At 42.4% G+C, this 27724-nt stretch overlaps 1 protein-coding gene across 6 annotated transcripts in view; it reads left to right on the top strand.

Moving 5' to 3' along the window:
* Window positions 1–27724, top strand: part of Tln2 (talin 2) — a 392003-nt gene that overhangs the window by 64059 nt on the left and 300220 nt on the right. For 5 of the 6 annotated variants that reach the window (XM_047538976.1, XM_047538975.1, XM_047538970.1 and 2 more), the window contains exon 2: window positions 2567–2656. The gene's annotated coding sequence lies outside the window, so the exon portion shown is untranslated. Of the gene's footprint in view, window positions 1–2566; window positions 2657–2721; window positions 2741–27724 lie in introns of those variants that run through there. The other variant, XM_047538973.1, reaches the window with a different exon arrangement.

Here is a 27724-nt window from a genome sequence, read left to right as displayed (position 1 = left end):
TAGGGCGTGGACTTTTAAAAATGAAAACGTATTTATAGAAGGTGTTCCTGGAGCCAGAATTTCTGACTGTTCCTTGTCAGGCCCCACCCCTTGACAAACACTGGACTCATTTCAGTTTTATTGGTGTCTTAAACTGGGACTGAGAATAACTTAGGATATAACTCTTGGAGGTCCTTGTCACTGACATCAATCTTTTAAAAAAATTCTTTATTAAGAAATACCCATAGAAAAGGATATAAAATATATAGGTGGAGTTTAAAACTGGGTGTGGTGGTCCACACCTGTAGTCCTAGCACTTGGGATATTGAAACAGGAGGATTACTTGAGCCCAGGAGTTCAAGACCAGCCTGGGCAACACAATCCTGTTTCAGGGGGCCAGGGAAGGTAGTTATAAAAAGTAAAAGTAAAATGAACATTTGGAGTGCACAGTAGGTTACAAATACCTTAGGAGTTTTTCTCCTCCTCTCAGAGGTAACCTTGTATATATATTCCTAGATAATGTGTGCTTTTGTTTATCATTATTTTAGTTTTGCAAAATGGAGTATGAAGCCCCACCCTAGCTTTGTAAGGAAAGGTCCCTATTGAAGGCCTTAAGTGATGGGTCCAGAGGAGCAAGGGCTCTAGCTGGGCTGAGGTGTGTTACCACCACCAGAAAGGCCAGACTCTCCACCATGTATCCTGCAAGAAACCAGCCTGCTCCCTGCTCCCTGCTCTTTTGTATCACTTTACAAAAAGGGGTTGCCATTCCTGGCTCCATTTACAGAGGGCTATAGGAAGTGGAGAGAATTATAACAGGATTCACTATAATGTGTTAATATAGCAAAAGTCCTTAATCTGAAGTATAAAGATAAACAATGTGAACATAGTAGAGCTTTAGATTTTTAAAAAATGTATCCTGGGGCCGTCAAAGATTTCTTGGCATGCGTTTGGTTTCCTATGCCCTATTGGCCCTAATTTGTTGAAGGGGAAGCAGTGGTAAGTAAATTGTGTCCAGCATAGTACAGCTTGGAAGCCTTTTAGGCTGACCTAAAAACCTTTGAATTTTCTCTGAAATCTATATCTTCTCTTGACCCAGAGTAACTAGAATGCTAACATGGGGAGAAAAAATGGGTATGATTATTGTAGTTTTAAAACAGAAGATCTCACTGCCTAAATTCTGCTTTATGCGAAAGAAATCTTTTGCCTTATAAATAATAATGAACCTTTGGGGAAATTCAAATACCTATTTAGTAAGGGTGGGGGCAGATTTCTCACCTTGTAGGCTAACTCCCTAGAAAGAGAATATAACTGTCAAACCAACTTAGCAGTTATTGCCTAAGAGATATATGGTAAGTTAAATTTATAAGGACTGAGTTTTTTTTCTACAAGTAGGCAGGTAATTACACTTTGTATAAGATGACTTAATGTGAAGTATTTTCAGTTTTATTCCAAAAGTGTGAGGGAATGTAGAATTTTCCAGCCAAAGGACACCTGAGATTTATCCCATCCATGCTTATCTTACAGAGGAGTGACTGGAGGTCCACCAGGTTAGGCGTGATCTGCCCAAGGTCACATTGATTTGTTGGAGCCAGCTGGAACTGGAATCCAGGGGGAAGAGAAAACTATTTAGATGATTATGTTTAAATATAAAATTAGATGAAAACTTAATAAAAATCTAAACAGAAGTCTCATTTCCTAGAGAATGAGCATTTGATCATCCATTTCATTCCAACAAAAGGAAGCATTGACGAAAGTCAGAGTTCATCAGCCTTTAAAATGTATTATTGTCTCTGGTCCCTAAGAATTTCCTCAGAAGGATATCTTGGGTTTTCAAGCCTGGTATTATGGAAAAGGAGCTTTCCATTTCATTCTGGGTTCAGTACATCTCAGAATTGTCTTTAGGTTTCTCCCTAAAAATTTTAGGCTTTCTTCCTCTATGCAAATGTTGAACAGTTCTGTTTTTCTTGAGCTTTGTTTTTGAAGAAAACCAGGAGTTTCAGTTTGGCTGGTGCAAGTCTTCTGGGATTAAGGAAAGAGAACTAGAGGAACAGTTAAAATTTGGAACTGCAGGCAGCTTTGTCTCCTCCTCAGTTAACAGAATAAGAATAACATTTGTTTAGAAACTGAGTTTTATTAGGAAGGTAATTTACAGGTAAAACTTATGCTTTATAGGGTTGGTTCTGTGATTCTATTCCGGGTCTTGCCATTACTTGCCGATGATTTTGGGTGAGGCCTGTTCTGCTTTCTGAGTCTTAGCTGTCCTCATCTGTGAACAGATGGCCTTGGACCTGCTGATCTCCAGGGCCCTCTGCAGCCATAAGTCTGGGTGCAATGCTGGGGGATCTGCAGAGGTGGGTGCTCTAGATCTGCAGCTGGAGGAAAGTGTGTCTTCCCAAACTGAAGGCAGAAGATTTGCCAGCTCTGTGGCTGCACAGGGCCCGACACCATCAACCCTGCATGCCATTTCCCTTTTCTACCCTCTTTATAAGCTGAACCCCATCAGAGGTGTCTAATGTTGAGAGAATGTTGCTCACCTGTTAATGTGGCCTCCTGCACTGACATGCGTCTTTTGTGTTTTCTCTGCCAGTGCATTGCTGCAGGGTAACATCTGGACTGGACTCCCGGCCCCTCAGATGCTTGACTGCCCACAAGTTCCTGTGTCAACTTGTTGAAAACCGTGAGTAATCTCCATGTGTCTACTTTGCAGACCTGCAGAATCTCACCATTGCAGAAGTTGTGGCCAGCGGTGAGAGTCCAGTAGGTATGACTGAGGAACTCCTTCCCTCTAGAGTCAGCCTGTCATACTCGGCTCTGAGGGCCTGTGAGATGGTGGCTGTGACCCTCCCACAGTCCTAATCCTTGTGGGGTCTTCTGAATCTGCCTACTTGGAGCTTCTTTGTTCCACCACCACAGGCAAACATACAAGCCCTGACTCTCTTCCTTGTCATCTGACTACTCACAGGATGTTGGCCACACAGGCCTTTCTTATTGGCCAACACTTTTACTGGAGCATTTCTTGCCAGAAAACACTGGTGTCAGATGCAGGTCCATTCTGTCCTGTAGCTTCTTCCCTGGCAAAAGTGTTCCTCATTGTCCTTCATGCCTCATTTTATTTCCACCCCTCTTAAAGAGGCCTTATCTGTAGCGACTACCTTTCTCCACCCCAGGGGCGCATGCACTCTTCTCTCTCTCCCTCTTCTTCTCCCTCTCTCTCTCCCGCTTTTTCCCTGCTTTAGATCCTTGCTCATGTCTTTCTTTGCACTTACAGCAGGATAGGTCTCTTTTGTCAGTTGGTAGACTGCCCAGTCACCCATTCATTCATTTGACAAATATTTATTGAGCATTTACTATGCTCCAGCAGCCAAGAAAGACACAGTCTACTTGCTATTGATGAACTTGATCCAAGAGGAAAAAATACATCAAGTAAAAACCCAAGTCCATTCTCAGAGCTCTATCTGGGTAAACTGTTATAATCTAAATACTGTGAGGCAGTGTCACCTGGGCATCTTGTCAAAATGCCAGTCCTCATGCAGGAGTTCGATTCTTTATTTCTAACCTGATGCTGATTTTGCTGGTTTAGAAGCCACACTTGGAGACCTAACTACTCTGAAGTTCTCAATGGAAAAACTTGTCCTTGAATGTGACTCTATGTGAACTGCCTGAGGGGTGTGTGAGTGTGTGAAGCCACCAGAGGGCTGGCAGGAGTTCAGTCAGTGTCCAGCCACATGAGCCCAGCTGGAAACTGTGAACCCATCATTGTCACCTGTACCCATGTGCTTGCACCTAATCGTGGTTATTGTACATCATGGTTTTGCCTATCCATCCTCCCTTAAATATTGTGCTTCTCAGCTTCATGGGGTGAAATCACAGGGCCTCTGTACAGTGTGCATGCTGTCAGCATTTCTGAAAATCTTGAGGGCATTTCTATTTGTGAGAGCAGCTGGACTCAATGGGTTGTTAGGAGACCACATTGGAAACTGCAAACTGTCTGTTGAAACCCCACAGCAGGTAGAGCAAGGCAGGAGGGACTGAGGGCACTGCTCTAGAGGGGAGTCTTGAGTCCAAGATAACAATAAATTACTGTCACTCGGTCTTGTCAAGCCCTCGCAGTAGACACTTACGAAATTCTTGTTCAGTTTTCACAAGGAGCTGAAGTTAACAGTTCTGATAGCTGTTTAAAGAGCACTTAGAGTGTCTTAGGCATTGGGCTAAGTGCTCGAGTTACAAATTTTTGTAACTCAACACTCCCAGCAGCCCAGGTGACAGGTATAGGCACCATTTCAGAGTGAGGACCAGGGGTGAAGGAACTTGCCTGGGGTCAGATCATGAGAGAGTGGCAGTCAAGATCTAGCTTGACTGTTTGACCACACTGGAGCTCTTTTCTCCTCTTGCTCTTACTGCTTGGACTGTAAAATAGAAATGGTTTTACTGCCCATAGTAAGGTGGGATGCTGAGGATTTGCAACCCACTTTATTTGTTACTTTCCTCTCTCTCACCTACCCTCAGTGTATCCCCAGGTAATCGGTTTCTGGTTTCTGAAGTGGCACCTTTAAACTGTTTCCTCTGCAGCACCTCAGCCTCTTGGATTAGGGAAGGAACTTGGATGGTGTGCGACAGAAATGAACAGGGAGGAGAAAAGGTTTTAATTTTGGCTTGCTCTATTGTTGCCAGTCTCAGCCAAGGTCAAGGGGAACAGCTCTCCAAGGGCCTGTGATGGTTGCTGGTGGTCGGAGGACCCAGCGCTATGAGTTAGTCCTTGATGGCTCACAGCTAGGAGGTGGGAGGCATGAGGTCAGTGGTTCATTCAGTGTGTTCTGAAAACTGTTTTCTGGTCATTCTGTGAGACTTCTCTATCAGAGACTATCTCCAAGCAACAGCACTACTCAGGGTTATTTTTTCTGTTCTGTATAAGATATGCAGTTTTTGTGCCTTATGGATTTTATGTTTTGAATTGGGCTTCTTGATTTTTGGCTTCATGTATCTGCATAGTTCAGGGCTGGACCAAGCCACTCACCAAATCAGAATGGAGTTGACCCACTTAGCCAGGCTTCCATGCAAGCTATGCACTCTAATTCTCATGTTCTAGGCAGTGACAGACAGGAGCCATGCTGTTATTCTTGCATGGCAAATTGTTTTACTCACTCCATGCCTCTGCCTCCCATCTGGAACATTGGGGTACCCATCCAGTGATGGGATGCAATTGCATCTTAGTTGCAGCTCCTTCTAGCCCCTTTAGACTCAGGTTTAATGACTTACATCCAGAGTCAAGGCTCTGGAGCTAGTGAGAGCTGAGGTCAAATCCCAGTTCTGCAGTGTGCTAACCATAAGCCCCTGGGCATTTACCCAGGCCTCCAATTATCATGTAGACACGAATAACTAGTAACCTGTGTTCTCTAGACCTATTTCCTCCACAGTGGAAGGAGTGAAGGAGTGGTGTTTTTTTTTTTTTTTTTAATACTCTGCAGGGCTGTGTAGATGTAAGCTCTTAGATTGCTGTGCTCTTATCCTGCCAGCTCATCCCTCAAGGACTGGCTGCAGTGTGTTCTTCCACTTGTGTCTGCTGATACCTCTGACCAAGGTCTTTCCCATCATCTGAAGCCAACTTCTTTTTAGATGGCACTTCGTGGGCAGGGATGATGCTCCATCCTTCCCTGCATCCTGGGCCCAGCACTAGGACCTTGAGCTCAGTAAGCATTTAACTGAACCCAACAAAGTAATGTCCTTCTGTTTGCTTACCTCAAGCCAGCCAGACTATAATGACACAACATGCACTGTTGCTGAAGACTTCAGCAAACCAGGGACAGTGATCACCTTGTCTCTCTGTGGGTGTTTCCTTGCTTTTTTACTTTTGGTCTTCAGTAGTGTAGACCTTTTTGAGGTCCTCAGTTACTTGAGATGACAGCAGGCAGAGCAGAAGATTTTGGAAGGGGATCTGAAAAGGACCTTCTTTACTGTATCACAGGTTCTATTTGGATTTCCTTAAAATGTCTGTCTTTACAAGGTTTCAAAAGTAATTTCATACCTGTGGACATTCTTTTAAAAATAAGGAAAAGAAGGGGAGAGACTTTAAAACAAGAAAGTAGCATCTCTCATATTAGTGTTTGTCACACTGGCAGCCTGGTCAGTGTTCCCAGCCTTTGAGGCTATGGTGTAGGCCTTAGGATCACCAACCTTGCCACTCCCTATTTTTACCTTCCCTCATTGTGCTTGGCTGTATTTTCTTCCTTTTTTTTTTCTTTTTCTTTTCAAAAATCACAAAAGAACCTAACTTTTATTTGTCCAGGGCCAGGCAGTTCTTCCCCCTCCTCAGGCAACTCTGAGAACTGTTGAGGTACTTCCTCTGCTGCCTTCCCAGCATCCTGCCTCTGCCCCACCCTGGATTCTCAGTCATTCTCCTTCCTTCACAAGGCCCCCATCCCAGAACTAGCACTGCCCACAGGGCAGTTGGAGCAGTGGGCAAAGAAGGATTTTGTGTAAGGCTGATGGCTAGGTAATCACAGATACCCCATTCCAGCAAATTGGGTGTTTTGATCCATTTTACTACTTTGTTAACTTGTCAGAAATTATGGGTCCAGCATAACAGCCAATCATAAGTTTCTTCTGTATTTGAGACCCCAAGAAGCACGTTTTTCTATATTTACAACAAAACCAAAATTCAGAAAGCATGATTTCTAATGAATGTAATCTCTTAAAATATCAAGTTTTTATTCTTATTCCTTACAGAGAAAGAGAGAGATTCCCTGATTTGCGGACAATAAACTATGTTGTTAACCTTATTTGTTTTTGTGAGAAGGAAAAATGTTTTCAAGGTGATATCAACACTCTTAACTATGTGAAGCACTCCTGACCCTCTGTGCAAAAGTTTTTAAAATAAAATATTGTTCTATGTAATGTAATGCATTTTATCTTCATCTTTTTTTTTTTTTTTTTTTTGGTACCAGGGATTGAACTAAGGGTGCTTAACCACTGAACTACATCCATAGCCATTTTTTAAATATTTTGAGACAGGGTCTTGCTAACTTGCTGAGTGTGCCTTTGAACTTGTGAACCTCTTACTTCAGCACCCCAGAGCCACTGGGATTACAGACGTGTGCCACTGCACCTGGCTTATATAATGCATTTGAAAGCCCAATATATGATAAAAGTTTATTCCATGCTAACCCATATCTACTTCATATTTAAAGATTACTTATTGTTTATGTTGTTGCATATTTTCATATGAAAAAAATGTTATATAATCCTTCATCCCCTTGTTTCTGGGCATCTTCTCAATCTGTCCTCCCCTTTTTGTAGACCACTGTGGGTCATTCTATAGAATTTCAAGGTCAACAGATATGCTCCTTTAAAAAGATGATATAATTTATATTCCCAACAACTATGAAGGCAATTACTAGTCCAGAATGTTACTGATTAAAATTTTTTTGTCATTTGGAAAGCTACATGTAAGAAGTCACCTTAAAAATAAGAAAATGGCCATGCCAGATCTGGGAACCCACAGGGCTCCAAACAGTCTTCTAATCAGCAGACCCTGAGGTTGCCAGGATGCCTTTCTTGTCTCGTGGTTCAGACACCTGGACTTCCCCAGCCTCCCCAGGGACTGCTTTCTTCTGTATCTCTTCCGTTTGCATTAGACCTGGTGGTGCTTGGTGTTGGTAGCTAGGAGTGACCTTTTCTTGTTCATGTATGTGAGCGGGGAGGGATGATAAGAGTGGAGGCTGCTCCTGGTCTGGGTCCATGGCAGCCTGGGCCTCTTTGCCTCACCATTTCCCACCCTCCACTCTTGCTCACAGCAATGCTTCGGTGCACACTTGCTGTGGCTGTGCTCATCGGTCTGTGGCTCAAATCTGTGACTGTTGGAAACACATTTCTCCAAGGCAGAGTCACAGTCCTTTGTCACTCAGCAGGCACCATGGCGGATCTCATATTTAACAGGAATCTACAATGACAGGATGATAAAAGGCTGATAAAAATCCCTGTGGATGAGCTTTGCTGCCTGTCCACCCCCAACAGGCTGCTTCCTGCTGGGTTGTTGTCAGTGCCCAGTCTCGCCCATCCCTGTACCAGGGTGCTTAGAATAGACCTCTCTTTGGAGCCAGAACCATTCTAACCCAAGTTTTCTTGGTTTATATGTGCCTTTCCCTTTAAAAGTGATGTTCCCTGTTGCTAGATGGATCTTGGGGCCGCCTGCCTTGCGGCCTCATCTTCAAAGTGGATGGAAAGAAGGAGCGCCAGAAGCAGAAGCTACTCTTCTTCCAGGGCTGCCCTCCCTCCCTTCCTAGAACTGCTTTTGCCTGCTTTGATAGAAGGAAGAAGTGGGAGTCCCAAATGGGCTCCACCCTAAAACAAGCCATCCTGACAAAAGGCACAAAGCTTGGTATGTCCTTATTAGCAAGGCAGCATAGTAGCCGGAACAGTAGCAGTCTCCCCCAGATGTTTTGTTCAATGGCAATATTTCAGTGATAAAAATACTCCGAAACTCCCTTCTGAGAGCAGAGGCAATCAGTGATGTATCTCCTGCTGTGTAGCTGGATGGAGCACTGCACCCATGAATTGCATTTGGCAGCATGTCCTTTGGCCAGGAGATGGAAGGGCAGTTGCATGAAGATGTTAGGGAAAGTGCCATGGAAAGAGGTGACCCTTGAGCAGCTGCTGGATTCTCAGGGCTGGGTTTGTGCTGGACTGCCTGAGTTCACTGTCTAGCTGCCGCTGCTTGGGCTGCCCCAGGGAGGATGACTCAGAAGTCTGGATGGTGGCTGTGGGGATTTCAACACGGATCAGAGGAAGAATGAAAGCCTGCCTGGGTTGGGTGTGTTGTGGGGAGAGTTAGCTCAGTGATGAAGTGGATGCAAGTTGGAGACTTGGATGCTAGTGTGCTGGGCCACGGGGGCCTGCCAATTACTTGATAACTCAGGAAAAACTTTATTACTGAAAAAAGATCTAGAGCTCTGGTGGCAAAATATACAAAACAAGGGCAGATGGTACCAAATAAATTCAGCTGGCGTGGAGACATTTGCTTTGTGAATTAATTATCTTTAGAGATCATCAGGTCCAGCAGCCATAGTTTTTTCAGCTTTGCCTTAGGGAGGGATGCTGGGAGGTCAAGAGGTGGAGTCTAGGCTAACTCCACTTCTTAGAGATGAAAACCTGCTCATTCCTTGTGATGGAATAGGGCCCATGTGTTAGCCAGCCTTCAGTTACTGCTACAAAATAAAAGGAGGAAAGCTTATTTTGGCTCATGTTTTCAGAGGTTTCAATCCATGATCTTTTGGGATCATGTTCCTTTGGGAGTGTGGCAGCACAGTACATCATGGTGGGAGCATGTGACACAGTAGGTCTGTCATTTCCTGGGGACAGGGAATCAAAGAGACAGGAAGGGATGAGAGTCCCAATATCTCCTTCCAGGGCACACCCCCAGTGATCCAACTTCCTTCTACTAGGGCCCACTTCACAAAGGTTCTGCCACCTCCCAGTAGTTCCACAAGCTGGGGATCAAAACTTTATCATGTGAGCCCTTGGGGGACACTTCCAAACCATAGCGGTCTGCATCAGTTTTCTGTTGCTGCTGTGCCAAATGACCATAAATGTAGTTTGTTACCTTGCAGTTCTATAGATTTAGAAGTCTGACGAAGGTCTCACTGGGCTAGAATCAAGGGTAGGAAGGGCTACATGCCTTCTGGAGATTCTAGGAGAGAATCTGACATTTTGCCTTTTCTAGCTTCTGGAAACCCTTTCTGGGAGCTTCTGGAAGTCCTCAGTGACTCTGTTCCTCTGGCTTCACACTTCACTGTGATAAACTTCCCTCTGACTCTTCACCTTCATGTCTCCTTTTGACCCCAACTGGGAAAGGTTCTCTGCTTGTAAGGACTTTTGTGACAACCTGGGCCCACCTGGATGATCTGGGATTCTCTCACCATCTCAGGGTCCTTAATTTTATCACATATGTAAACTCTGTTTTGCCCCTTTAGGTAACATATCTGTAGAATTCAGAGGCTAGGACTTGGGCATCTTTGAGGTCTGTTCTGCTGACCATGGGGGCAGACACATGTGATAGTCCAAGGGGTGGGCAGGGAAGCAAGTGGACAGAGCTGGCCTGAGGAGCCAGGTCTCCTGACAGATCTGGGTCGTGCTCCCTTCTTGCTGTTGGCAGTGTTGTGTGATACCTCGTGAGTGGGCTCTGTTGCAGGCTGCACCCTCTGTGTAGCTGGTTTGTCCCTGGAGGAGAGGCTGTAGGCATGAGAACTGAAGAACCTGTGAGAAAGGGGCAAGCCTGAGTCGGGGAACAGCACTGAGCACCCTGCTTGCTGTGGAACAGTTTCCATTCAGTGTTTATGCCCTGTACTGACTGGAGTCTGATCTTGGCATAATAGGAACAGACAATCTAGCTTAAATAAAGGGTGTGGAGACTCTTGCCTTCCCCTTCTCCAACTCAGAGAAGCAGCCCTTGGATATTTCTCTGGATACTACCATTCCCCAGATGATGTAAACCAAGAAGCCCCTTTGCCTGCACTTCTTATGGACATGCTCCTCCATGCGGCTCAGCTCCTTACAACTTTCGACTCAATCTGTGTGTCTCCATTTCTAATTCCTGGGACATTAATCTGAATGGCTGAGCTGGGGGTCAAGTGTCTAACTAGCTTAGGGTGGAAGACACGCATAGTTCTCTGGGATTGGGGTCAATGGATGGTGACAGATGAGTTTCATATGGGGGCCTTGCCTTTTTCAGCAGATGTGACTGTGGAAATGCTTTGTGCTGGTTGAGTTTGTCTTGTTTTTAGACTTTGTTTTAAAATAATTTCAAACCTATAGAAAAGGTACATGAAGAACTTCTACAGAGCAGTACTTAAACCCATAAGTTATAAACCCTTTGAACACATTTGCTTTGTTGTCCTCTGTATTGCACATTGTCTTTTCTGAGCCTAGGAAAGTTATGCATATCATGCCCTTTCACCACTAAATACTGCAGCATGTCCTTTCTCATAACAGGGGCATTCCTTTTCATAACCACAGTTCAATTAGTAAAAACAGGATGTGTAATACTATTACCAAGTATACAGTTCAAATCCAAAATTTGCTTTTTAACACAGTGTCCTTTATAGCAATTCTTCTCCCGCTCTAGGATTCAATCCAGAATTGTGCAAACTCTACTTAGTTGTCCTATCTCTTAAGTCTTTTAGGACATCAGGGACAGCTCCTTTGCTTTGCTCTATCCTTCAGTACATTGACATTTTTGGAGAGTATAGGCTCACTAATGGTAGCAATTTGGGATTATATGCTATTTCCTTACTGTAAGATTCCTCACGATTACATGTACTTTTGGCAGGAATGCTATATAAATGTTTTGCATCCCTCTCAGTAACATCACATCAGAAGGCACATGGTGTCATCTTGTCCCATTATAGGCAACGTTAGCTTTGATCTGTTGGTTAATGTGATGTTGAATTTGCATAACTCAGTCTCTCAATTCTGGAGGATTTGAGCATTTTAAAATCAGGCATTTACACAGGGCATTCTTCTCCTCTACAGTTGTCTATGCTTTTTGTTTATTGGTATTTTGGAAGGGTTCATCCTTAGTTTTGTAGGTGCCCCTTCAGTACACACCCTGTTAGGTGGTAGGGCTAACATCTGCAGGGAGTTCATCATAAGAAACAAATTGCTTGAGATTGGAACAGTGTCCTCTCTGCCCTGTGGCAATGGAGGGTCCATCCTGAAGATGAACACATATGTAGCATTCATAGTGGGCTCCCTTTGACTAGACTGGACTCTCCTGGCTGCCTCAGAATTTCCTAAGAGTGGAAAAGATAGTCAAGATGTACAGAAATTTCTTCCTATCACATGTTGGTCACTCCTGTTGTTATGGTTTGGATGTGAGGTGTCCCCCAAAAGCTCACATGTGAGACAATGCAGGAGGATTCAGAGGAGAAATGATTGGGTTGTAAGAGTCTTATCCCAATCAATGAATTAATCCCTTGTGGGATTAATTGAAGTGGTAGGGTGTGGCTGGAGGAAGTGGGAATTGGGGCATGGCTTTCGGGTCTATATTTTGTATCTGGAGAGTGGAGTCTCTCTCTGCTTCCTGATGATGTGAGCTGCTTCCCTCTGCCACACTCTTCTGCCTTGATCTTCTGCCTCACCTGGAGCCCTGAGAAATGGAGCTGGCTTTCTATGAACTAAGACCTCTGAAACCATGAGCCCTCAAATACACCCCTTTCCTCCTTTACAGTTGTGCTAGTCAGGTCGTTTAGTCATGGCAGCGAAAAAGATGATTAACACACCTGTAAATGCCGAAGATGGCAATCCAGGTTGCTGCTGCTCTTCTCCTCCTTGTTGATTTCTTCAGATGTTGATTCCTTGGTCCAGACTGGTTTGGTCAACTTGCATGTCATGTGCGTATTAGACTTATGAGACCTGCATGATTTCTCTTTTACTGATTATGGGATCCCATGTAGAAGGGACCTGTAGGATTCAGGAGAGTCTGCCCTATGGGAAGTATGTGCTTCTTGGAGTTCTGGAAGTTTTCAGTTTGATTATAACCTGAATTATCTGGGATCAGTGCTTCTCAAACTTCTTCCAGTTTATGAACTGTTTTATGTTGGGGATTTGACCTTGCTTCCCTCTGTACCTCTTTTCCCCATCTGTTGTCATAGAAGCAAACACAAAGACCACGTGTAATCCACTTTAGGATTAATAGAGAAAATGACACCTTATAAAATGAAATAGAATAAATTGATTGCAAAAAACAAATGTATATTACGAACAATAGTATATCATGACTGTGTCACCTGGTACACTTGTCAAAACCTGGGTAAATGCATAAAGAAGCACAGCATGACCTTAAGGACTGCTTGGGGTTGGCAACCTGAAATAAGACATGATGAATTACCTAAGATTGGCAGAGAGTTGCTGAAGGAGTGCAGTGCTGGTGGGAATCGGGAAACCTTTTAGACTGGAGAGGTCAAAAAAGTCTTGATCAAGCAGTGGGGTCTGATTTGAGCCTTGGAGAGTGGGTGGGGATGGGAGTTGTTGAAATCAAGGTTATAGGCTCATGATTTGGTAATACAAGCTCATACTTGCAGACCACCAGCAGGATCCAGTCAGACTAGACTGTGAGAATCACTGCAAAATGGCCAGAATTTGTGTTTGTGGGGGAATCTGAGTAATTGTTGAATGACTACCCAGCACTGCCAACAAAAACAATGCTTGGATGAGAACAATTTTCAAATTGTGTCTGATGAAACATAAACAGTCTTTTTAATCTTGTATTATTGCTTGATTATTTTCAGAATACAATATTTAGCCAAATGGTTCCTAATTGATCTCAAAATATTAACTGAGCTTAGTACTGTGATAGTTTTCTATTGAGATGCTCATTTATCCTAAAAAGACAATAAGAATAAGAATATTCCAAGGCCAGGAGAACAAAAATGCCACAAATGATTAAAGATACAAAGTGCACAGCTCTATGTACATAGGGGTCCTATTTTCCCCCCTTTTCTTCATAATCTATGAAAAACCAAACAGTTCACACATCAAATTCTATTGTAACTTCTCCAGCATGGCACAGGGTTCCAAATAATTGAATGGTTTGTTATCTGAGGCACTTAAAAGATAAAGCAAAACACTGCAACCATTCCCAAGGAATACTCCCTAAAACTTTTCATATAGCCCTTAATAAATGGAGAACTTGTAATTCTTGGAACCTGCTTCTATTTTTTTTTTTTTAACACTTTTCTTTTCCATCTCAGCATACCAAATACCACACTGTGGTGGTTTCCAGGTTTATAAATCATTTATTCTCTTTTCTTTTTAATGGAAAAATCCTGATTCTCTTCCCCTGTGATGGTGTGTGACTGCAGAGACCAAGACATCAAAGTCATCATGGCTCTCTTGCTCCCTCTGTCTTGGATTGCTAGCTCCAAAAGAGGTCAGCTGCCATCTTGTAAGGATGCTCAAGTGGTCTATGGAGAGTCCCAGAGTGAAGAGCTAAAGCTTCTTGCCCACTACCGTGAGTGTACATCTTGAAGGCAGGTCTTCCTGCCCCAGTGAATCTTGCAGATGACTGTAGCCCCTGCCAACATTCTGAGTACAACCACCTGAGAGAATCACCTGGCAAAACCCTGTCAAATTCCTGAGAGTTGCCAGGCGTGGTGGCACATGCCTGTAATCCCAGTCCCTTGAGAGGCTGAGACAGGAGGAACTTATGATCCTCCAGCCAGCCTCAGCAATTTAGTGAGGTCCTAAGTAACTTAGTAAGACCCTTTCTCAAAAAATAAAAAGGACTGAGGATGTGACTCAGTGGTAATGCACCCCAGTTCAATCCCCAGTATTAAAAAAAAAAAAATAAATAATAATAAACTAAGTTAAAAAAAAATTCCTGAGAGTTCCTGACTCATGGCAGTAGGGGGGAAATAATGTTTAAGTAATGTAAATTTTGGGGTAACTTGTTAGGCAATACCCACAGTAAATAATGATGATTTTGGCATATGTATAGCCAAACTCACTAGCATTGAGTCATAATCTGTAGGGTTTTCATGAATATTATTTTTCAGCCTTACTTTTTAAAGTGAAAGCTAACATGATAGATACGTTAACCATAATCCTTCCCCGATGTTCCTTTAAATGAAGATTAAATTGACTTATGGGCTCATTTGTTACTGAAATACTTTTTGATTTGTTCTGGACAGTTGTTAATGCTTGAACTTCCTCGTGGGGTTATCTCTGCATGACTTGGGACACATGTCCTCAGAGAAATAGGCAGGGACAGGAAGTCTTCAGCACATCCCAAGGACAGCTGGGTTGGAAAAATAAATATGCCTTGGCATATATTCCCAGAGGTTGTGCTTATGCATGAATTGGAGTAAAAATTATAGACATTCTTAGGAAAACGAGATTAGGAAATATTCCTTTTATCCCAAAAGGATGTTAGTAATTCCTCCTCCTGTGCCTTGGTATTGGCAGAAGTTTTCCAGGGTTGTATGTGTTTTTAACTTTTAAAAAGATATGGATGTGTTCCCTTGCTTTTCTACCTGTGAGATTTTTGCATGAGGAGCGGGCGTTGGCCAGACACACATCCCCTTTTCAGCACTGAATGCTCTGTGCCTGATATACAGATTCTAGATCCACGTGATCTGGTGGTGGGGAGCAGTAGGCACTGGGGAGAAGGAGGCTGAGGTTGATGGAATGAGAGGGAAGATGTCTGGGAAAGGCAGAGAATCTGGTTTTGAGAACAGCTAGGGTAACAAAAAGTGACGTGAAGATGCGGTGGTGCTTCCTTCGCCTTGGCATCTTTTGGAAAGGAGGAATGCAGAAAGAGTGTTTTCTAAGTAATTAAAATTTCCTCCAATGACAGCCCAGACTTTTTTTTTTCCAAATGTCTGAAGTATATCATTTGCTTTCTCATTTTAAAATGTAGCAGATAAATACCATGATTTCATTTTTTTCCATGGGAAAGAATTCTGAGCTGAGCTGATGGCATGTTTACCTTTTGGCCTGTTAGGGTCAATGGGTTATGCTCTTCTTTCTGACATATCCCTCTCTGTATCTTCCTCCATTCCCTGTTCCTGTGCTGTTTAAATGTGACCATGTATCAGGCAGGGTTGACAACTATCAGGGTGCACCCAGTGACTTAGTCAACTGATCCTGGCTGCAAGGAGATTGCTTTCTTCTGTATCTTTAAGTGCTTGGGTTATGCTTTTGCTTGAATTGGAGTAAAATTGGAGTAATGCGGGCTGTTTCTTTTGCTGCTTGGAAGTCCATGCTGATCAATCAGGATTGGTGGCTATCATGTGTTTTTCGTCTTGATTTATAGAAGTGTGACTGAGAAATGACCTCGAGAGGCCTAATATTACAGAATATATTTTTATTACTTACATTTCCCACATAGGGCAGTGTTAAGTTTGGAAATAAGACTTTCCTCCCAAACAACAGTGTTAATGCGGGAGGTGGAATGATCAGATTATGAGAACCATAACCTAATCAGTGGATCAATTCATTTGATGGGTTAATAATTTGAATGGATTACTGGATGGTAACTAGACAAAGTGGGGTGTGGCTAGAGGAAGTGGGTCACTTAGTGGGGGGTGCCCTGGGGATTGTATATTTTGTCCCTGACTCCTCCCACTTTCTCTGCTTCCTGGTTACTATGAGGTGAGCAACTTTCCTTTTCCATGCCCTTTGGCCATGATATTCTGCCTCACCTTGGGCCCAGAGTAATGGAGTCCACTAACCATGGACTGAGACCTGTGAAACCATGAACCAGAATAAACCTTTCCTCCTCTAAGTCATTCTCATCATGTATTTTGGTCACAGTAATGTAAAGCAGATTAACACAGGCAGGGTGATCAAGAGGCAGAAGACAGGAAAGAAGAAAGCCAAGGTCAAAGCCATGACCTTGCTCCTGAGAGAAAGGCATAGCCCATCAAACAGCTTAGGACTGACTGTTTTATTATTCTTGTGGTCCTAAACCATAAGGGTGGTCGCCAGTTACCTGGGATGACTGAGGGAAGGGGGAATACTGGTTTGGTGAAGGAGAGTTATACAAGGAAGTGGAAAACAGAGACTAGCCCTTTGCTGTTTCCAAATTTTGACCAACCATGGAAGAAACACTTTCTCCCCACATCTGTAAGACTCCCAGATGCCAGAGTATCAAGAACACACATAAATAAGAAAATAGTTAATATAATTGGCTCTGTGATAAATGGATGCCAAATAGACAAATCCAGAATCTAAGAAAAGAGAATCTGACCTTGTAGCATATGGGTTGGTGTTGCCAGATCCCCATTGGATTGCTTTGGGCTCGTACCACCTTTGACTCTGATGGGTGGTGTTACTTGCAGCCTTCATGAATGTGGGAGTAGCCCCTCACTACCTGTTTTCTAATGGATAGAGGGGTCTCCATCCTTTAGTGGAAGATGTCCCCACATGAATTTCCTTGTTCAGGACCATACTTTAAGGCAGGCAAAGCCTGATCTCACCAAGGAAAAAGAAGCAAATAATTGGCCTCCAAGAATTGGGGAGGTAGCAGGGGCTGCCATTGGCGAAGTTGTCTGTTCAGTTTCTGGTGTGTATGTATTTTAATAATTTACTTAAAGTCTAACACATAATAAATGTATGAGCAAGCAGTTATTCATATGCATTTTTAACTTTTATATGTTATATAAGTGAAGTATGCCATTATAGATAAATAAAAAAATTCAGACCCAGCAAAAGAAAACAAAAGCTGCTTTTTAATCCTGTCATCTGGGAATAACCTCTGTTTTTAAAATAATGGATTTTGCCATATGTAAGTTTCCTTTTTTTTTTTAACCTTACACATTTCCCCCTATAGATTTAAGATTCCCAAAATTGTGAAATTCAGAATGAAAATGTGGTGTTGAAATTCTATAATGACAAGAATGAACAAGTGAAGAATTCTGTAAATTCTCAAGTCTCTAATGATCTTTGGAAGATGGTGCCTTGGAAAGGGTGCAATAGCCCAGGATGTTCTGTGTACTCTTCACACCTTTGGTGACATTTGGGAACTTGGTATTAGTGTGTCCTTCCTGGTCAGAGTGAGGATTGAAGTGTTAAATCTGAGAAGAACTAACTGCATTTGATTCGTGTTGCCTCTGCTTTCTCTGGTGGGCTGAGTAGGACATTCATGGCTTGTAGTTGGAGAGCCAGATAATGGGCATAAATCACAATCTGGGAAGGCTGGTCTCTGAACAGCTGTCAGCCAGCTGCCGCACTGGTAACTAGGCAGACAGTGAGTGAGTTTTCATCTGAGAATCTTAAATCGTGTCAGGAACAGCAGAGCTATGCTCCCACATACTTGTCACATAGACTGAACTCCATTCCTGCCTCTACCTCCTGCTGGTTTTCTGACTGCAGGCCAGTGTCAAAGCTCCTGAGCATCAGTTTCCTTGCATGTATAATGCTGGTGATGTGCCCATCCCTGGTAGGGTTAATTCAAGAAGGGCATTAGGCCAGATGATACAGGTGGATTAGCTAGCACCTGGCTTGCCCGTTGCCCTGTAAGTTACCATCTTCCCTTCCTGTTGTGTTACTGCAATTCTGTGTAGGATGAGTTTGAACTGAGTATTGTGAGGAATGAATCTGTTCTAAGCTTGTTTTACAAAAATATCTCCCCTAGCTACATACTCTGGCCATTTTCCTAGCCCACAAAGGAAACTGGTCTAACATAGGGTAGGTCAATTCTAAAGTATATTATCAGTAACTTCTGATTCCCCTCTCCTCCACTGAATCTACTTGTCTAGAAGAAGGGAGGAGGCTGTTGAAGAAGATTGTTTGTAGATCTCAAAATCAGGATGTGTTTCCACCCTGGGTAAGATTGGGATTATCTTATTCCCAGTAAGACAAATGGCAAGAAGTCAAACAGAAGACTGGCTTTCCATATGAGCTTTTGTCCTAAGTGCTTTCAGTGTTTTTAATTACCCAGAGTATCCCTAGACCCCTGGGCCTGTGTTTTCCCTTGGAATTTGGGTGGACACAACTAAGGGACACTCTGGCCCTATAGCCTTCCACACACAGAGCTTACTGTTCTGGCCTGAGGGTATGTACTCTTAGTGAAATTTAATTACAACCTCTGCTATGCTGGACCTCAGCTGGCTGGGTCTCCAGGGTTTAAACAAAGGCATGAACCTCTCCAGAAGGAGATCAGGAAGATGTCCATTCAAGCAGGGGATCTGTGTGTGTTGCTAATCCTCTCTGGAACAGATACCAGACGGGGGAAAGGGCTATGTGACCTTATTTAGAAAAATGGCTATACTTTGTTAACCTTTATTCCCTTAAGAAGGAAAAATCATTACATGGCAGAGGTTCAGGCCCCATGGGGGATTTTTCTGGATGATTCTCTGTTATAAGAGTCATGTTTCCATGGCTGTGATAAAATTATCAGTAACTCCTAACTCCCAATACCCCCACTCTTTTTAGTCTCTGCATATTTCTTGCATATCCTAGTGTTTTGTTCATTGCTTTCTAGTGGTAGCAGTTAAGGATGAAGATATTTCTTTTAAAGGAAGAAGGAAAAAATACATTCATTTGAAAAGCAATTGCCCCATGTGTCCCTCCCTGCATCTCACCATGCTCTGGTTCAATACTGGTAAGTGATGTGCAAGTTCTGAGCAGATGCACTCAATGCAGCTGAACGGTGACATGGGCCCCTTACAGCCAGCTCAGCTTCTCCAAGCTCAGTCTTCTCAGTCACTCTGCCCTCAACCTAACCCTCCTTTCTCTCAGTTCCTGGAACACCATTTGGCTCTTTTGCTAGCTAGCAGCTAATATTGGAGAGAGAATACATTAATGTGGAATTAGAGGACCCAGGCCCAAACATAGGCTTTTACTTCCAACGTGCAGCTCTGGGCTCCCGAGCCTGTGTTTCTTTCCTTGCGCTTGGAATTACATTGTGCACTGCCTCCTCAGTCTCCCAGCTAGAAAACTGAACTCCTGGAGGACAGGATGTTGTTCATCCTGTTATTTCCAGTCATTTATCTAGTCATTCATTTCTTTATACAATTACTCTCCTAGGACCCAAGAATAGAGAGATGAACATGATATGTTGAGACACGTGGTAGGAATTGTAATCTGCTGCTTCCTTTTTTTTTTTTTTAACAATCCACATATGGTTGAGGAAGCTTTGGATCCTCCTCTGCAGAGCATGCCCCGAGATAGGAGCAGAACATTATCCTGTTCCCAGAACCTGACTGCAGCAATGTGAAAACAGCCTTAGGAAAGCTTCTCATGGGAATGGCATTCTTAGTGTAGACATCAAGTGAGACCTCTCTGTTGAAGCTTTCCTGCCCTCCACCAGCTAATCACAGCATGAGCAAGGGAGAGAAGAGGATTTGGGTATACAGCTTTAATGACATGGATATAATCGGAAGCATGAGGATGCTCAGAAGCATGAAGCGTGGAGCAGAATTTGAGGACCTTATTAAATGGAAAGTGGATGTAGGAACAATTTGAAATATTGGTACTTCAAATGGACTCAGACCTATCACCTATTTTACCTGAAGAGGGTAGACTATCATTACTCTTCCTTTGTGTAAAAGAGCAGTTTTGAGTAAAAAGCCCTGAAGGGCCACATTCCACTGGATCCCTTTTATTAACAAAATTGTACTTTGCAGTGAGGTGGGGTGTGGCAGGAGAGCCCTTCAAAGATGGGAGCCTGAAGGCAGTGGGTTGGTTAATTGCATGCTTGCCTCTTGGCTTCTTTCCAGTCTTTCATCCTGGATGACCCCTTATCTGTAATTTCTGAACCAAAAAAAAAAAAAAATCCCTTTTTCCTCTTTGTGTGTTCTATAAAGCTAAATAGACGATGATAACCATCGAAGCCCTGACTTTGGAAAGCAATTATGATGGTTGGATGGGAAGTGTTGAGATAGATTCCACTCGACATGTCTGTCTGTGGAGGTTGAGTCCAGGTGTTGCCATGGTTGAATTGACCTGTCTAGCAGCTCTACTGGATACTCTCTTCATGACTTGATATCCCCATGGATTCGGGAAGCTTCCAGCTCTTACCTGTTTCCAGAGGGAACTCACTCATCGGGCCAGGCGTGTCCAGAGAAGACCTACTGCTCAGAAGGTCTATTTGACTATGGCTCACAAGCCTGGCTGCACCTCAGAATAATAATAATAAACTGCACAGCTTAATAAGAAGTAACAGGGAAACCCATCTCCTAGAGATTGTTTCAGTAGGTTTCAGATAAGGATTGAATTTGTATTGCTAAAGAGCTCCATTGGTAACTAGGATGATGAGTCAGGACAGAGGACTGTTGATTTCCTTACCCTCACCACTTAGTGTGGGGCATGGCCCAGCAGCATTTGCCTCACCTGGGATCTAATCAGGAATGCAGACTACCAGGCTCCACTCCGGTGTCCACCAGAACTCACCCTTTAGAGATTTCAGGTGATTCGTGTGTAGATTAAGGCTGATGAGACCCCTGCTGATATGGTGTGTGGTATGATCAGTATGAGATAGTTCCTGGAAATGGAATATTGACCCTGTGCATTTATGTGTTTGGTTTAACAGTGCCTTTTCTCCTGTGAGTGTGGCCAAAATTTGCACAGTTCTATTGTTTAGAATTATAATGTCAATCATTGCTTGTACAGATTATGACCTACTGTTCCTTCTAAGTTGCTTTGCCTTGTATTGTCCATGTACACACAACAATGTGATTCATTTAAATGTACTTGTTTTGTAATATGAGCTATAAGGAACACTTGTGCACACACACACACACACTCTCTCTATCTTTATCTTTGCCTCCATTCCTTGTTAATAAGCAGTCTCTGGTTGTCTTCCACCAGCCACAAGCAGAGGGGTGTTCCTCCTCCCTTGCATTGTGATTGTTCTTTAGATAAGTGACTGTTGCTGCGTTTGCCTCCTGTGTTGGAATGTTATGTTTTCATTTCTGATACCTGTGGGAATGAACCCTTTTTAAAAGTCATAGCTGCTTCCCCTGTGTTCAAGGCATACTTAACACATAGTAGGAAGTTGATACATGTTCACTGAGGGAATGAATAAGTGAATGAGTGCTGATGAGTGGGAGCTCCCAGTGTACTCTGAGTATGGACCATGGAACACATTTGTGCTTTTTCCATTCCTTCCTGGGATGGAGGGCGAGAGTACTTACTTTTCTGTTGCAATGTAGTACTTGAATCAAGAGATATAATCTATGAAGACGAAAAAAAATTAGGCTAAATGGATTGACTCTTAGTTCAGTTGTTAAGTTGGCCAATTGGTGCTTTTCTCAGTTCCTTCTGGAACTTCAGCAGTGTCTTCTTACCCTCCCCTGGATACCTTCCTGCCTCCTCTAAGGGATAGAGTCTTATTCTCTGATCCAGCAGGACCAGACTTTTGAAAACACTTCAAGTCCTTTGCCTGAGTCACAGCCATCTAGGACCGAATTAGTCAGAAGTCCTATCATGAGCTGAAACTTTGTCACATTAGGATTTTTTTCCCCTGAAGATGGTCTTATACTGAGAGATGCTATAGTCAGTTTAGTATATCTATAAGCAATTAAATACTGAAAATAAACTTACAATTGAAAATTTTAAATCAAAATGCATCCCAATATCCATCTGAGTTGTTTTTTTTTATAGTGAGTTTGGGTGCTCTTCTGTTATACAGCATCTGGCTTTTATGTTGATGATGTCTAAGCATGACAATTTTTCACTTGTGGTTTTAAAACTGAGCAAAGGCCAATGCTTTCTGTCTTAATTGAGAAATTAAAAGTTTAGAATTTGGTATCTATTAAAAACATGAGAATTTTTTTTAAATTTTAAAGCTAATGATAGGTTTTCGATCTACTTGAACTTGGTTTTCTATATATCTCTCTTTTAAAAAAATTTTTTAGTTGTAGATGGACACAATACCTTTATTTTATTTATTCATTTATTTATATGTGGTGCTGAGAATTGAACCCAGTGCCTCACACATGCTAGGCAAGTGCTCTACCACTGAGCCACAACCCCAGCCCTAAATATCTTTCTTGTATGATAGGTTTTTGATCTACTTGAATGTAGTTTTCTAAATATCTCTCATGTAATTTTCTTTATGATTTGGTACAGTTTGATGCTACAAAGAATATCCCCAAACACTTCATGTAATTATAATGCTCAATCTTCACTTTTTTTTTTTTAAAGCTTTTTGGACCTTGTGGTTGGTTCTCCCATGGTTACCTTGCCTATTCTTTCTTGCAATCTTAGTGGCTACTTGTGCTCCTGTGGGAAGGCCTGTTGGCAGCTTTGTTAGAATTTGGTACATATGATCATCCAAGTCTTGCATTTAGACAGAGGGAGACAGTATTAGGAGGGAAGTATGGGACTATTGGGCAATCCCTTTGTTTGCCAGAGAATATCCTTAAAACCAGGCTTCAGGGTTGGTGGCTATGTTCTAGAAGGCTGGAATTGTCCTAGTCTGACCAGTGTCTCAATATCAATCAGAGAAATGAGGTACTCCCACTAACCCTCAACCTCTGATAAGGTTTTTATTTTCCCCACAGAATTTTCTTCCTAGGAATCTTCCTTCCTGCTTTCTTTCCTTTTTGTTCTTTTGATTGATAAATACGAATCAGCTACCAATCCATTACATTTTAGGAATGGAGGAAATATGCAAAGGGCACAAAAAATTATTGAAAGAAATTGGCAAAACTATTAAAGGATTTGATGCATTCTGAAGAGAGCTATGTAGGTGTTACTGTTACAAAGTAGAGATCAGTTGGTAGGATGTGGTAGTGTAAAATCATTGCTGATTATAAACCACTGAGAGATTGAGGGCACCTGCTCTTTGCTAGCATATCTATTATTATAGAATTTATAGACTGGCCATGTTGACTTCATAAAAATAAGAATAACCTTATTTTTAAAAAAATTTTTGAAATTGGGGATTGAACCCAGGGCCTCACACATACACAAGTATTCTACCACTGAGCTATATCCCAGGCCTCTAAAAATAAATTTGATGCCAGAGAAATTTTTTTCTCTAGACAGGCCCACATTTTTATTTTCAGTATGTTTTTCCTGGTCTTTGGGATGTTATTTTTATTTATTACAGTAGTTGAACAGAGAAGTATCCTAGATATGACTTGAAACTATGCTTCCTCTAGGCAAATATATTTTGAAATCAAGGGAAAAGGCAATTCTGGCTAATGTGTTCACTGGGGAGTATAGTATGTCACTGTTTACTACCTTCCTTAAATGGCAAAAATTTCTCCATTATTCTTTTTCCAGTGCTGGGAATCAAACCAAGGCCTTACACATGCTAGGCAACTGCTCTACTGTTGAGCTATAACCCCAGCCTACTCAAATTTCTTTCAAAACCACAATTGAAAAAATTCTTTCAAAATCACAATTCAGGTGAGAGTAGGAGGAGTGAATGTCCAAAGTTAGTGGTGGCCAGCAGTTGTGTTTTCCTGTTTAAAATGATCACAACAGGGCTTTCTTGGTCAAAATGGCATCATAGAACTTTAGTGACTGAAGAAAAATATTCATTGTGTCGGATGTGCTCCTGGGTTCTGTAGGAAGGTATGTGTTTAGCCTCTGTACCACAAAAAATGGAGGACACATTTGCTGTGAGTGCTTAACATGGGTTCCAGGTTAGTCAGGGTGAAGTCTGACCTTCCGTTGAACCCCCGGTACTTAAACAGAACCAAGGTTCATAGTAGGCAACCCTAGGTTGAGGCAAGGGGAAAAAGAGTAGTTGAACAAGATGTCCTTAGAAATGGCTGAGAAGATCAGAATATCTGCCATGGCAATCTGTAGCTATATCAGTGCCCACTTGGAATTGGGCACAATGTGAAATTCCTTCTTGAGGGAGCACTGTTGGGAAAGGAATTTTTGCCTCAATTGAGGGGGTTTTCACTGCTATTTAATATGCATACTCTTCTTGAGTAGTTAAAGATGCAGAAGAAAGATAGCATTGTTTAAAGACAATTCTCAGAGGGCGCTCTTGGCCATCTTTTCTGGGTGTGCGGGGCCCACCACAGTTCGTATGTCAACACAGTTTTGTTTGTTCAGAATTTGGTAACCTGAGGGGGCTTGCAGTCTTGCCAGAGCACTTCTGTTCTTCACAAATAGTACCACTGAAAAATGCATCTTGTGCAACTTCTTAAAGTATTCTGCTTAAAAGTTCAATGTGCTATAGGGCATGTTATAGACCATCCCAGTGAATAGAAGACAAATGATCTTTTCTCAGGAGTATTAAAGATCTTGGGACAGGTAAAGCTCCCTCTGTTCATTGTTTAAGAAAAGGAAGAACTTTTTTCTCTACAACTTGCTCCTAAATATCCAAAAGAAGTAGGTTCGGCCATTTGTTGACATACTCAGGGCTGTACAAGTCCCTTTTGTTCTCGTTGCTCCTGAGCAGGTCATATGTATCTCTCTCTCTGAACTTCTCAAACAAGCCTACAGATGAGACCAAGGGTAGGTTTGGGGTGGAAAGTTATGCCTGGCCATGGAGAACTCCCATCAATTCCATTCTTATTAGTGACCTAAAAGAGTGACCTTTGCCAAGCACAGTGGCGCATGTCTGTAATCCTGGGGCCTTGGGAGGCTGAAGCAGGAGGATCGCGAGTTCAAAGCCAGCCTCAGCAACAGCTGAGGACTGGGGTTGTGACTTTATGGTTGAGTGCCCCTGAGTTCAATCCCTGGTACCCATAAATAAATTAATTATTTTTCTTTTAAAAGTGACCTTTCCACAAGATTGCTGGATACTCTTCATTGTTTGGCTGTTCAACAATAAAGCTTGTACTCATACTGCCCTGGGAGAACTCTAATTCTTGGAGTTTTTCATGATTGTGTTACCCCCTGAATGGTGAGAGCCATCTGCTGCAGTGCAAAGCATGAATTTCAGAAGTGACTACAAGTCCTCCTTGGGAAGGAAGGGGCAGAATTAAAATGATGTATCCACATTAATGTGAGTGGTCCCTTGGAAACTGCTTTCTCTTTAATTGGACATAGTAATTGCACCCAGGATTTCAAGGTAGTAGTAGATGATTCCATGGTATGACTAGTAAAGACTCACCAATCTATTGTATTTAATTTTTAAATAAATATTTTGAAGAATCTTCTAAACTTTACAACAGATTTTTGAGATGTTTATTTCTAAGACCAGAACTAAGGAATGGACATTATGTCTGTGGAGGGTAAAACAGTAAGACATTTGCTGAAAAACCAATTAAGATGCAGTTAAGTTGCCATTGGTGTCCCTGGGTGAGATATGTGATGTGGCATGTGGGCTGTCTCTGATCTTGATTGCTCTGTTTGTCTAAGCCCCTGATGGACCCGGTGGGAGACCTGGTTACAGGTGCTTCTGCTTTTATTAATGTGCAGGTATAAATGTGGATTGGAAGGCTTTGCCACAATTTTCCTTAGCTGAAGGAAGCTTTACAGAATTTGTGGGCTTATTTCCCTTGACGAGGCTGCCATTTCCTTTCAAAACAAAGTGTTGTTATTTCTAGGGAAAGGCAAGGTAACTGGAATTTACTATATTTGACAGCTTTTCTCAAATACCTTTGAAACATGGAGCTGCCAAAGCAACAAATGCTGGAACTCCCCTCAGGTTCCTCTTGAGGGGATCTGAATATAATTCTTAGTTTTTGAAGTTTCTAAAGAGGACGGACACCTTTGTGACAGAGCAGGAAGAGCACTGGGTGTGGGGGTGGGGCAGTGAGCCTGGGTGTCCATCTGTGCCATTGATTCCTGCCTGACCTCAGAGGAGCTGCCTTAGGTTCTGGGTCAGGTTCAGTGCCAGAGCAATGGGCCTGGTAATGAGTGCAGCCTCCTTAAATCGTGAATTTCAGACAGGAATCCACTGCACACTTCACTCCAAAGTGGGTTATCATAGCTATATTGATCTGTAAAAACTCATTGTATCATCTGTCACTTGGCTTCTGGCCTGTCTGGAGAGAGAACAGTGGCGTCGTCTGTGACTCTGAATCCAGATTTGGAGATGAAATTTGGAAACATGAACGCACAGGCAGGCTGTGAGAACTGCCACTTGGAAAAATGCAAGTCAGTGTGAAATATAAAGGCCGGTTGATAGATGTTCTTCTCTGTTTTTGTGTCACCTCTGTCTCCCTTCCTAGTTCTTAGGTGTTTGGCAACAACTCTGAGGCAAAGCCTTTCATTTTAGCTATCATAAAGTGCAGAGATGGGTTGGAGAAGAACAATTTTGTAAAGCCCAGAAGGTTTGACTTTACAGTTCTGTTTGCTGCATTTTCAAATACTGCTTTATTAGCTGCCTACTCTGCCAAGGCCATGTGCTTTGTGCCTGGTGGCCACCCTGATCCATATTGTCTGAATTTATGTGGCCAGAATTTGAGCTGTGCTTCAACAGTTAACACACTTCCCTATTGCCATTAAAAAATCATTTTATATTTATATATAATATATGTACATATAATATGTATGTGTGTATAGAATGTGTGTGTATATCTAAAGAGTAATATGTGTTCACTTAGATATCTGTAAGACATAGAAAAAAAAATAAAGAAGAGAATTAAAATTCCCTCCTTGGAGTGAAACATATTCACTGACCCTCCCAGGAACTGGTCCTAAATTCTGTATAGACAGTAAGATCCGAGCCAGCTGTTTGCAGATACCTGGGATGGACAGAGCATAGCCACATCTATGTGTGTGACTTGTAATTATTCCACCCTGAGATTGAATGCTCCACTTATTGCAACTCTTCCCACTGACTCTTCTTCTTAATGCAAATGTGCTTTATACATTAAGAGACTTAAGTGATTTGTGATTCACTCAATCTTTCAAGCTCCTTAGGCAAATGATTTTCTGTGAAGTGAAAAGAAAGTCATAGTACTCACCTGCTCTTTAGCTTTTCCCTTTCTGGAATTTCCGGGGCATCTTGGTGGCCGAGTGTGTAACCTTGGCTGTGTCCTTGGAGAAACCTGTCGCCTCTCCTGAATCTTCTCCAGCTAGGGCATTTCAAGAAGGATTTTTTTTTTCCTGCTCTGAATGTATTTTTGGCTCCCTTTATTCTTTTCTTCCTCTGTCCTGTTAGCTTGTTGGAGAACCTGGAGATCTCATGTAACTCCTAAGAGCTGGTGGTTGTCCTATACCTGGGCTCAGCTCTTTACCCTAGTCATTCTTTGTCCTGCCAACCTCCTTTAGATTTTTGGTTTCAATGAGCTGTATAGTATTAAAGACTCAGGGATCCTAATTAGGGAAAGGTTAGCTTGGTTTAGGGTTCCTGTCTATTTCTTTCTTTCTTTTTTTTTTTTTTTTTTTT

Source organism: Sciurus carolinensis, chromosome 2 (genome assembly GCF_902686445.1).
Source record: "Sciurus carolinensis chromosome 2, mSciCar1.2, whole genome shotgun sequence".
Classification (NCBI taxonomy): domain Eukaryota; kingdom Metazoa; phylum Chordata; class Mammalia; order Rodentia; family Sciuridae; genus Sciurus; species Sciurus carolinensis.
This window is presented reverse-complemented; position numbering and strand designations above follow the sequence as displayed.